Below are 11675 nucleotides of genomic sequence, written 5' to 3' on the forward strand. Positions count from 1 at the left end.
CGGAACATTCCATGAAGAAACAGTGGCAATATTGCACAATCACAAACTACAAAATACATGCACAATAAACGACAATTAAAAAACACAGGAACATTCAACATTAAAAAAAGAGGTAGAATTTAATTTCTAAAACAAGTGTATTATAATGATATGGAAACAATATGAGAATTGAGCAAAACTATGGCAATGTAGTACATACATGTACAAGGAATTTGTTTATAATTGTTGATATGTTAACAGATCTTGGAAGTTGTTTCTGGATAACTGTTGGTAAACTTATCAAGAATCTGCTCCTTTTAACAGAGTGTACCAAATTCTTTATAATGATTGAGGATTATTTGTGATTCTCTTTCTTGGTTGTATTATGTAAGACAGTGCGTAATGTTGTTCATCTTCTGAGACATCACATGTTTCACAGAGACGTTGTTCAAATGGGGTTGGTGTTTTTGTATATCTACAATTTTTTCAGTTTTTAGTTTGTGATTACTTAAACGAAGTTTTGAGAAAAGTGACCTATGGCCTTTGTTTTTACAATATGTAAGATAATTCTCAATATTTATAGATAACGTGACCAAACTGTATGTTCCTAACTTGCTGCTAGATAAATGGGAATCCATTAATGATTGCGTGAATTTTTACATTTGAACTGAAGTATATTTAGAGTGTATTCATTACATTTTTTGTGTTTACTATTTTAAAAGTTTGCTTTATTTAAACCAACCAACATTTTGACCAGAAATATTGATATTTGCTGCAAAAGCATGCTTTAGAGTGACATTTGTTGTGTTATCTATATAGGATTTTTTTTATTGGTACTAATAGTGGGTATACATCAAGTTTTGCCTGACAGGCCCAGTTTTCTTGCCTGGGTTGCTTTGTGCTGACCAATTAAAGACACTGTTTCTTTTATTGTGCTTTCCAAAGATAAGTACATTAATAACAACCAATTTGTACTTAACACCAATTCTCTCCTCCCATAGCTTACACTTCCTTCCTCTGCACATAACATTATATGGCGGGGAGCTATTGATGCTCTGCAGCAATCTCTACTTGTATGTACAGGCTAACATTAACCAGAAAAAAGACATGAAGAAAATTTGCATCCGGATACCTTCCGGAAACCTTCCGGAAACCTACCAGATGCCTTCAGCAACCTTCAAATTTCTTGGTATTTTCAAGATAATTTTTTTATGAGTTTCACACTTAAGTGAACAAAATGCATACGGAAGGCGGAAACCTACACTTTTTTGCTGTGCCCATTGCTGGTCGTATGAGGCGGCAAAATTGGGCAACCTGTTTGCCGTGGGTTGCGCCCCTGTGCCGGCGGAGGACGGGCTTCTGGTAGTTGAGGGCACCGGTTCCAGGAACAGTGTTCCTTTCCCAACACACTACTTTAACCCTTACTTCGCCTAGACGGGTGGTAGAATGGGCCCGGTTCTATCAATCGGCTGGTCATGTCATGCCCTGGCATGGTTACTACTTTATATTCTATTACTTGTATTATGAACTGCATGTCAATCTGGCATAATTGACCTCCGGGTTCTATGTTGTCTGGAAATAATTGTCATGGGCCGAACCAGCCTGACTATTTTTCTGTGTGACATACTTAGCTACCTGCGTCCTTCTTGCTGGAGTATAGCATCCCTGTAGCCCTGATGCTTGTCGTCGGCTTCCACCACAGCATCGTCCTTGTTGACACTCGATGGTGGGTGGGGAGCAGTGATGTTGAATCACCTTTCTCTATCATGGCTACTCACCAATACCCTGGTTCTTGTTAAAAAAATAAGAGAAGACATTTAGACATAGGTAATAATTCATCCTCTGATGATGAGTGTACGTCACAAATTAATGTTGACTCCTGGACCCGCTTTCTGGTGGTCGATGGAGTTCATCATTACTTGTAGATTCACTGAAGGGAGTTTTTGTGAAAGAGATTATTGATACTCGGGAAAAGGAATTTACTCAGGTAATTTAGAGTTTTATTTTGTAAATGTTTTACTGACATTTTTCTGGGCTGCCATTAACCAGAACAATGCTGCTGCTTGACAATTGTGACGTCACAATGATGGTACAATGGATATGATGTCATGCCGGAGATATTGCTACAATCAAATGACATTATTTGTGATGATATCTCCAAGGAGGTATCGCTTGATCTCACTTCAGTGATATCTACTGTGGGAGATATATTTGGATGATATGACTTTTTATGCCTGCTTTGCTTCAAAAGGGACCTTTCGCCGTGTTCACAGTATGATTTTCCTTATATGGAGAATGGCATCTCATTCATAAATCACGTGACTCAACCTTCAGCTCAGGCTAATCGTCTTGTACTGGAAAAAAGAAACACAATACAAAGATATCAAGGTTCAATTTATTAAAATAAGAAGTTGGTACACTCCGCCGTTTCCCATTGTACTTCTTATGGGTGAAATGAGTGGTATTATGCTGTGTCTAATTCCCCGGGAAACAAAACGAAAGATAAGGCTTAGTTGGATGTGTTTACAAATGTAAACGCTATGTAGAACGGACTATATCATCTACAGGAGGGTGGCTTGCCATGGTATAGGGTGCAGTCAAGCGTTTAACTTGTCGGACGGAGTCTAGTATAGTCCGTATGAGAAAAGGTTAAGTCTGTTATAGAGTGATTTTTTATGAAATGAGTTTGACTTGTTATATTTATTGATTTGAAAAATGTTATAAAAAGTAATGGTTGATTTTTTTTTAGATATTGATTCATTCAACTAAAGAAGTTTTTAGTTTTTTTGAAACTATAAGTTTTTGCCCTGGTAGTACAAATGTATTTAGGATAAACATTTTAACACATGGTACACAAGAAAATAAACGCAATTATATATTCAAGAGGCTAAAACAATTATATAGTTAATATTAAAAGTTATTTTCAGACAAGTTAAACATTTCACACAAAAGTACAGATGATTGAGTTCATATGATGATGTGCAAAACTGGATGCGGGAGGAAAGTCTACAACACCGATGCTGGTAGATGCTGTACAGAGTGAAACCCGCAGACAAGGGCATGTGTCTCTCGAACGAAGGGTGATGTTAGGATGTGGTACTGACCGCGCACCCTAACATAAGCACATTGTAATTGTTGCACTGTCCCCACCCGAGATTCGAACTCCAAACTTAGTGTTTCTGAGGCGAATGTTCTACCGACTGAGCTACCCAGGTCAAAGTATATAAGACAATAAATGCATGACTAATTAAACAAAAAACTATTGTAAGAGTCTAACATTCTATATTAGAATGGCACTTCTTGAAGAGCAACCTCCTCGTGGTGAGTCCTGGGTAGCGCTAATAGCTCTTCCCCCGTGTGGACTCGGGGTAGAATTTCTCCACAGCACCCCATTGCTGGTCTTATGAGGCGACAAAATTGGGCAACCTGTTTGCCGTGGGTTGCGCCCCTTTGCCAGTGGAGGACGGGCTTCTGGTAGTTGAGGGCACCGGTTCCAGGAACAGTGTTCCTTTGCCCAACACACTACTTTAACCCTTACTTCGCCTAGACGGGTGGTAGAATGGGCCCGGTTCTATCAATCGGCTGGTCATGTCATGCCCTGGCATGGTTACTACTTTCTATTCTATTACTTGTATTATGAACTTCATTATTGATTCCAAATACATGTCTATAACATTGCCTAGGGTCAAAAGCCTGAAGGCGGTGGCTCATGGGCCAATCTGGCATAATTGACCCCCGGCTCTATGTGTCTGGAGATAATTGTCATGGGCCGACTGTTTTTCTGTTTGACATACTTAGCTACCTGCGTCCTTCTTGCTGGAGTATAGCATCCCTGTAGCCCTGCATCCCTGTAGCCCTGATGCTTGTCGTCGGCTTCCACCACAGCATCGTCCTTGTTGACACTCGATGGTGGGTGGGGAGCAGTGATGTTGAATCACCTTTCTCTATCATGGCTACCCACCAATACACTGGTTCTTGTTAAAAAAATAAGAGAAGACATTTAGACATAGATACTAATTCATCCTCTGATGATGAGTGTACGTCACAAATTAATGTTGACTCCTGGCCCCGCTTTCTGGTTGTCGATGGAGTTGATGAAGTGCCACTTAAAATCAACCCTCTTGTTGTTTCAAAAGCTCTCGAAGGCATTTGGAGAGACGTCAATAATGTCACTCGTCTCTGGAACGGATCCCTGCTTGTCGAATGTTCAAAACGACAACAGTCTATTAATCTACTTAATGCTCATCATTTTGGACCAACTGAAGTTGCTGTCTCTGCTCACAAGTCTCTGAACTCATGCAGAGGTGTCATTCGAGATCGTACTAGATGTCTTTCTGACATGTCCGAGGAGGAAATTGCTGTAGAACTTCAATCTCAAGGAGTCACCTGTGTGATAAGATTCACCAGGAAAGATCATGACAGAGTTGTGCACACTAACACTTATCTTCTCACATGTTCTCTTCCTAAAGTACCTTCTTCCCTCAAAGCCGGTTAATTCAACATTGGAGTGGACGTTTATATACCTAATCCACTCTGCTGTTACAAGTGTCAGATGTTTGGGCATGGGGCCAGGTCTTGTGAGAAATCACCTGTGTGCTTTCGTTGCAGTAAACATCATGACAGCACTGACTGCTCAGCAGACATCAGTTGTGCAAACTGCCATGGTGAACACTTCTCCTCTTCTAAATCTTGTCCAATCTATCAGAAACGATCACAGATTCTCAAAATAAAATATACAAGTAACATTTATTTTTCCGATGCCATTAAATTACTGCCAACTCAAACTCGTACAACTCCTTCCTCATTCTCCTACTCTGCAGCAGTTCCACGTCTACCCGCAAAGTAGACAGTGCATGTCAGACAGACATCTGCTGGGTTTCCAACAATCAGACACTTACACATTCCATTTCTGGAGACGGCAAGAATTCTCCACGTCTGCCTCGCAGACAGAGATTCAGCCTGAGCAGCAAATACTGCCTCAGACTGTGCCTGAGTCACAGTCTAACTGTGAACCTGAAACTGAACCTGAGATAGTACAGCTAGCAAACAAAACCAAACATCTTACAAACAGAGAAAGGAAACAATTAAAGAAAAAAGAACTAAAGGCCCTCAAACACATAGAGGTGCCATACCCCTTGACAATCCCTGTAGAGGTTCATAACAGCTTTGAACCTCTAGATATGGAAGTCATTCCATCTCCGCCAATTCAACGGAGAGGACCTTCCCCTCGTCATGATCTCCAATTGAACCTCCATGAGTTGTTATACTAACTTACTACAATGGAATCTATTACTATCTACTACAATCTATTAATTCAAGATTTAAAACCATCAGCATTTTGTCTTCAAGAAACCTTCCTCAAGACCACAGATAATTTTGATTTAAGACAGTACAGTTCTTACCATTGCTTTTCCCCTCCAGCGGATAAAGCAACTGGAGGACCTTCTGTTATTGTGAGGCAGGGCGTCATTCACAGCCCTGTTCCTCTCAATACCCCTCTTCAGGCTGTTGCAGTAAGTGTGACATTGAATATTGTTTTTACTTTGTGTTGTTTGTATGTACCACCATCATACTCTCTCCGACAGTCTGATCTTCAGGCACTGTATGACCAGCTCCCTAAACCCTGTGTTCTCATGGGAGATTTGAATGGCCATAACCCTCTTTGGGGTAGTAATGACACTAATAATAAAGGAAAGATACTTGAGGATTTTCTCTTAAATAATGATTTGTGTATTTTACATGATGGTACTCCCCATATCTACATCCTGCAACTGGCACTTACTCTTGTCTCGACCTGTCAGTTGTATATTCTAATTTACTTCAGGAATTTGAATGGTCAGTCCACGATGACTTATGTGGAAGTGACCATTTTCCTACCATTTTACAATCTGTGACACCATCTGATGTTTCTCCGTCAACACGATGGAATTTTCTTAAGGCAAACTGGGCTTTCTATGAAGCCCTTTGCACTAATCATCTAAAACCTGATGGTTTTCTTGATGTTTCTGACCCTATACAGATTTTGCCGATAAACTAAATAAAATAGCTGATGAATGTATTCCGAAGTCCTCTTCAAATCCTCACATACGTAAACCATGGTTCAGCAATGATTGCAAACTAGCTAGGAAGGCAAGGAAAAAAGCTCAACAATATTTCCGTCGGCATCCTATGGTCCACAATTTGAATAAATTTAAAATATTAAACGCTAAAGCACGGCGTACATTTAAACAAAACAAGCGTCAGTCTTGGCAAAATTATGTCTCCAGGATAAATTCACGTACGCCGATATCTAAGGTATGGAACATGATTAAGAAAATTAAAGGTAAGGGTTCTAAATCAAGTGTCCATCACCTTAATAATGGGAATGAATCATTTAACCGATACTTCTGACATTGCAAATATACTTGGTGAAACTCTGGCTCAACATTCTTCCTCCTCGATCTTTGCCCCTAAATTCCAAAAATATCAAAAACAGCAAGAAAAAATACCTATAAATTTTAATTCAGATAATGGGGAGGATTATAATGAGATCTTCTCCATCCATGAGCTCAATACTTCCCTTGGGCAAGCTCATGATACTGCTACAGGGTCTGATAATATACATTATCAACTCTTAAAACATTTACGGCAATCCTATTTAGAAACCCTGTTGATGATATTTGATAAAATCTGGACGTCAGGAGAATTTCCTTCTTCATGGCGTGATGCTATAATCGTTCCCATACCTAAACCTGGACGTGATCATACTGATCCTTCCAATTATCGACCAATATCACTGACTAGTTGTGTTTGCAAAACCATGGAACATATGGTCAATAACAGATTAACCTGGTACTTAGAATCCAATAACTTTATCACAAATATCCAATGTGGATTTCGTAAACCCTCCTAGTATCCTTGGTGCCGTCTGTTGGAGATCCACAGACGTGTGGCACCGTCCACGTAGACACTCAATGGTGGGTGGGGAGCTAGGAGGGTGAATCATATTTACTACCACCATGGCACCCACACTCAAAAAATGTTCACACGAATCAGATGATTCGATCTTTTCTGGGGATGAAGATTCTCCTCAACCACTCATAAATCCTGATGCTTGGTCTCGATTTCTCGTGATGTCTGCTCCGAATGGTGATCCACTAAAACTGTATCCCTTTGCCATAGCTAAAGGTATTGAAGTTTAGTTGGTGAAGTAAAGGAAGTAAAGAAGTTAAGATCTGGTTCTCTGCTGATCCACTGCAAAAAACAAAGCCAGTCAAAAATTCTCCTTTCCACCAAATCACTAGCTACTGTTCCCGTTCAGGTTACTCCTCACAGGACACTGAACTGTAGTATCGTCCGTGATATTGGTCGATGCCTTGCTGATATGACAGAATCCGAAATTGTCACAGAGCTTGTGTAAAATGTTTTACAGCAAAAAGAAACAATGAAATTACAAAAACGAACACATATCCTTTTACCTTTTGTTTACCAATGCGTCCAGACTCACTCAAAGCTTTTATCCCTCACCCCTTAAGATGCTACATTTGCCAAAAGTATGGCCATGGCTCGAAATCTTGCCATGATCCAGCTCAATGTCATCGATGTGCTGGACCATGCGAAGATAGTTATCTCCGTGACAAACCACCTCGCTATGTCAACTGTTCAGGTAATCATCCCTCTTCTTCAAAAGAATGTCATACTTGGAAACTACAATCCCAAATTTCAAAGGTAAAGCATGAAGGAAACATATATTTTTCCGATGCAAAAAAGGTTGTTCTCGCTCAGGAACAAGCAGGTCCAACTTATTCTTCTGCCATTTCTGCTTCTATGCAGGTTTCCAAGCCTAAACATGTTTCATGTAAATCTATAGCTTGTCAGACTGATTACACGTGGGCCAAAACCTCTGGCCCAACGTTATTGTCTATGCAGGTGAGAGAACTACAAGAGAACTCTAGCTCTCAAACGTCACCGGTACTCACTCAAACCATGACATCTTGTGATAAGGATGCAGATTTATTTCAGGTCCAGACTACAGCAAAAGTATCTGAACAATCAAAATCGGAAATACCTGTCACACAAATTTCAAAGAACAAATCCAAACCTAAAACAGAACAATCTAGAAAGTATCAGAATGGCAGAGCCTCGAAAGGGGCAGACAACAAGATCCAGCTATTTAATAAGTTTGGATCCCTTGAGGACATGGATGTGTCCGACCTGAGCCATCACAGGGCACATAGCTTGTCGCCCTCAAGGAAGGTGAGGGGTAGGTCCTCAGTCAATCCCCCTAAAAGATAGTTTCTCAAACAAATATAGTACAGTGGAATTGTAGAGGATTAAAGACTAATTTTAATGAATTTCATCTATTAGTCCAAGATCTTAATCCTTCAGCATTCTGCTTACAAGAGACTTATTTAAAGCAGACAGACAATTTTAATTTACGTCAGTTCAGTGCTTATCATTCGTTTACTCCTCCAGGCGATAGGGCCACTGGAGGATCTTCAATCATTGTGCGACAGAATGTTATCCGCAGTCCTGTTGTACTAAATACTAATCTGCAAGCTGCTGCAGTGCGACTTACTTTGCACGTTGCGTTTACATTGTATTCTTTATATATTCCGCCGTCGTCAGCTCTCCAACAGTCTGATGTTCAAAATCTGTACGATCAGCTCCCTAAGCCCTGTATAATCATGGGTGATTTGAATGGCCACAATCCACTCTGGGGTGGTACAAACACAAATGCTAAAGGAAAAGTACTTCAGGATTTTATAACCAATAATGATCTGTGTATCTTTAATGATGATACACATAATTATCGGCATCCAGCAACCGGGACTTACTCTCCTTTGGATTTGTCCCTTACTGATTCAAATCTACTAAACAATTTCGATTGGTCTGTCCACAATGATCTTTGTGGAAGTGACCACTTCCCAACTATCCTATCAACTGTAAATCCGTCTGATGATAATATATCATGTCAACATCCACTTGTAATCAAAATAATTGAATTATTTAATGAACTTGCTACTGGCCAATACGACATCATCTTTTGTTGGTTGCCCACTCATGTGGGCATTAAAGGCAACACATTGGCTGATGATGCAGCAAAAGCAGCACTCAACAAATCTGTGACACCACTTCTTATCCTATATACTGATTATAAACTTGTAATCATATCTTTTATTCATGATCTGATGCCAAAGAAGTGGGACACCCAAGTTGGTATCAATAAATTACATGAAATTAAACCAAATATCGGTTATACCTACTTTGAAGAGATTTGAAGAGGTCATTATGCGACGATGTCGTATTGGCCATTCTAGATATACAAATGAGTATTTGTTAAAAGTTGAGGATCCTCCGTTTTGTATCCCTTGTGATGAAGGAGCCACGGTCAAGCATGTCCTACTTGACTGCATTGATTTTTCCATCACAAGGGATAAATATTTCAGTGTCAAAACACTTAAGGACCTTTTTAATGATGTTCATTCTCATTTAATATTAACCTTTTTAAAAGAAATAGAACTTGTCCATAAATTTTGATGTACTGAATGTATTATTTTACATATTGGTAGATCTAATTAATAACTTAGATTGTGAGTGGTTGTACCCTCCAGGGAGGTTGAAGTAGAGTAAAATTATTGTCCCCCTGTAAGTCCTAAATCATTCGAAGTATTTTTATACATACCAGACTTTTAAAACGTAACATTTTTGTCATTTTAATCTCAGGCTTAACTGGTTAACTATCACCAGTTACTGAAGGGATGATATAAATCCTGCTGGGGTCCATGCAGGAAGCAAAGGCACTGTAAGTCCCCATGGTCCCTAGTATGGTGATCACCCTTGAGTCACAGACGATCTCTAGCCCATTTTTATCTTGTGTTGTTCAATAATACTTATGTCTTTTATATATTCTCAACTAGTTTCAAATAGTCTCTGTGATATTGTACTGTCGATCGTTGACATCAATTACATTTCGTCACGATATGGCTGAAATACTGCCAATGTGACGTTAAATTTTAACTCACTCACTGTAAATACGTTTGCCTAGAGTCCCATGCCAGAAGGAGGTGGCTCATGGGCTAATCTGGTTATGTCGACCTCTGAGTTCTACATGTCTCCAATTTCTTGTTATGAGCAGGGGGGCACGGGTGGCCCAGTCGTCTAAGTCGCCGCGATTCGCTGTGCAGAGTTGCGTCCCTTGAGCACGCCAGAAATCTATGATTGTGGGTTCGAATCCCGGTTCGCCCCGATTATGTTTCAAGGTTTGTCAGCACCAAACCCGTGCTCGTGGGTTTCACCGAAGTGGTAAACGTCTGAGACCGGCATCACTTCGGGCTTTCCTCCCACATTAACCTGACACGCCGTGATATAACTGGAATAATGTTAAAAGGGGCGTTAAACCTCACTCACTCACTCACTACATGTCTCCAATTTCTTGTTATGAGCAGGGGGCACGGGTGGCCCAGTCGTCTAAGTTGCCGCGATTCGCTGTGCAGAGTTGCGTCCCTTGAGCACGCCAGAAACCTATGATTGTGTGTTCGAATCCCGGTTTGGCCCGATTATGTTTCTAGGTTTGTCAGCACCAAACCCGTGCTCGTTGGTTTCACCGAAGTGGTAAACGTCTGAGACCTGCATCACTTCGGGCTTTCCTCCCACATTAAGCTGACACGCCGTGATATGACTGGAATACTGTTAAAAGCAGCGTTAAGCCCTAATCACTCACTCACTGTTATGAGCAGAACCAGCCTAGCATTATTATTCGTAGACAAATATAGCTATCCATGCCGTATTTACTGGAGTATATCACCCTTGTATCCCCAGTGTTTGCATGCCGGATCTCCGCCGCAGTGAAACACTGTCCATGTTGACACTCTGTGGTGGGTGAGGAGCAGGGGTGCTGAATCTTACTACCTACATCATGTCGCTTACCCATTCTGGTTCCTTTAAAAATGACAAGAAAAGGAGATTAGAGGCTGATCATCTCTCATATCATGAAGATGTTTCAGTTTCAAACTTGGGCCAAGTTTTTTTTCATCGAATCTACAAATGGAGATCCACTTAAAATCAATGTTGTCATTATCTCAAAGACTATTCAGTCCATCTGTGGTGAAGTTAAGAACGTTTCACGTCCCTGAGGCGGTTTGCTCCTTGTTGAGTGTGATAGACATCAACAATCTATAAATTTGCTAAAACAACATCAATTTGCAAACATCAGTGTCGCTGTTTCAGCGCACAAAACACTAAACTCTAGTAGAGGCATTGTTAGAGAGAGAGCCCGTTGTCTGGCGGACATGTCTGAGGAAGAAATGGTTGCCGAACTTAAAGACCTAAATGTCACTTCTGTTAAACGCTTCACTGTCAAGAGACAGGATGGTAGACTTGAACCCAGCAGCACCTACCTGTTTACATTTGCTTTGTCTACTGTACCCAAATCCATAAAAGCTGGCTATTTCAATATCGGGGTGTATATCCCCTCTCCACTCTGACGTTATACATGTCAAAAGTTTGGGCATGGTTCCAAATCCTGCCGTTACCCCTCATTGTTGTCACCGCTGTAGCGAGGATCATTAGGACTCTGATTGCACTAAAGATCCTAAATGTGCAAATTGCAGTGGTGACCATCTGTCATCCTCTAAATCTTGCTGGCTCCATCGTCTATGGTGGACCCTAAAAAAGTAATTTAAAAAAACTGGATACTATCCATCATCAGGGCCTGA

Source organism: Haliotis rufescens, unplaced genomic scaffold (assembly GCF_023055435.1).
Source record: "Haliotis rufescens isolate VD_foot unplaced genomic scaffold, xgHalRufe1.0.p SCAF_41, whole genome shotgun sequence".
In the NCBI taxonomy this organism is placed as follows: Eukaryota; Metazoa; Mollusca; class Gastropoda; order Lepetellida; family Haliotidae; genus Haliotis; species Haliotis rufescens.